This window comes from Nyctereutes procyonoides, unplaced genomic scaffold (genome assembly GCF_905146905.1).
Source record: "Nyctereutes procyonoides isolate TBG_1078 unplaced genomic scaffold, NYPRO_anot_genome, whole genome shotgun sequence".
NCBI classification, from domain to species: Eukaryota; Metazoa; Chordata; class Mammalia; order Carnivora; family Canidae; genus Nyctereutes; species Nyctereutes procyonoides.
The window spans coordinates 14967715-14969145 of NW_026575032.1; the positions used below are offsets into that span (position 1 = coordinate 14967715).

Consider the following 1431-nt stretch of genomic DNA (forward strand, 5'->3'; position numbering starts at 1 on the left):
TATATATGTGTATTATATATGTTTATTTTATATATTTTATATATGTTTATATATATATATTACTCTGTACTTAGTAACAACATTTACAAAGTCTTATAGCAGTGATTTATTCACCCACCCTGGGAGTAGTGTTAATTGCTCTATTATACTAATGGTTTATATATAACCCAGCCATCAAATGAGCTTCATTTAAAGTTGGCAATGCTAGTTTACACCTGCAAAAAGGTGAGTATTTTTATCCTAGCTTGGGAGTAGAGGAGACTGTTTCTCATCACTTGGCATATGTCTAAAGAATAATATTTTTGTTTGCCTTGATTATTATGCAAAGCCACAAGGCAGACTTTGTATTAAAAGAAATTTGCTAACGAACTTTAGGGAAAAATCATGGTTCTTACAAAGTAACCACATGTTGGACAGGTGTTTATTCAAAACATTTGTTTGAATGCATATGAGACAGAGTGAATAGGATTACAGATTTATCCTGCTTGTGAATTCATCACTGCATTATTTAGATAGTATTTGCCAGCCTGAAAAATACAATAATTTTCACAATAGCTTTATCAAGCTATTTTATTTTGTTTTGTTTTATTATCTATCCATCCATCTATCATTTATCTATTTTATGAATAAGGCAATTTATTAACCCATCATCATTTGTTCTAATGCTTCTTATTGGCATTTGCCACCTGTCCAGTTATTCTTTCCAGATCTTTGTCCCTCAGATGTCATTTTGCCTCTCTCATCTTGGTCCTTTTATGCCATTTTCAGCCCCTCTGGGGCTTGGAGGACATTGTGGGCCTGATCTTGGAGCCTCTGCTGAAATGGCTAGGCCTCACCCCACTTCTCTGACATCCTCCATAGATCTTGGTCATGGAGCCCACCCCAGCACCATGTCAGAAGTACAGGTGCCGTGCTATGGAAGCAGCTCCTGTGTGGAACTAGTTCTCATTGTGGGATCAAGTTCTTTACGCTTGGCCAGCTTGACAGTGTCCACTCATTTAGGGACTTCCAGCTTCCCAGGCTTTTGGAGGAAGGCTGTCAGAGCTCTGATGAACTCCTGCAGGTTTACATCTTTTACAGTAACTCCAGGCATCATGTGGCCTCTGTCTGCCAGCCAAGGGAAAGGCCAAGCTGTTTTATTAATGGAAACTTTATTTTTTTCTTCTTTGTGTAACATGCATAGACAGCATTTGGCTATTTATAAATAATCTCATTCTCATGCTTAGTTTATTTGAATACCATATATTGAATGATTTGGAGATATGTGGGGTAATCTAATTCTAGCACCCAAAGTGTAACAGATAAAGTATTATCTAGTAACACTCTCTGCTGTTCTAAGATGAAGCAGTATTAATGTGGAAGGCTTTCAACCAATCAATGATTTTCAATGTGATTTTTTATTTTTATTTTTTATTTTTTACTTCTCAGGAC

The 1431-nt window shown here is 36.3% G+C and overlaps 1 pseudogene; it reads right to left on the minus strand.

Moving 5' to 3' along the window:
* Window positions 1-659: 659 nt before the first annotated feature.
* On the minus strand, window positions 660-1093 carry LOC129504430 (40S ribosomal protein S19-like; annotated as a pseudogene).
* Between the last annotated feature and the right edge of the window lie 338 nt (window positions 1094-1431).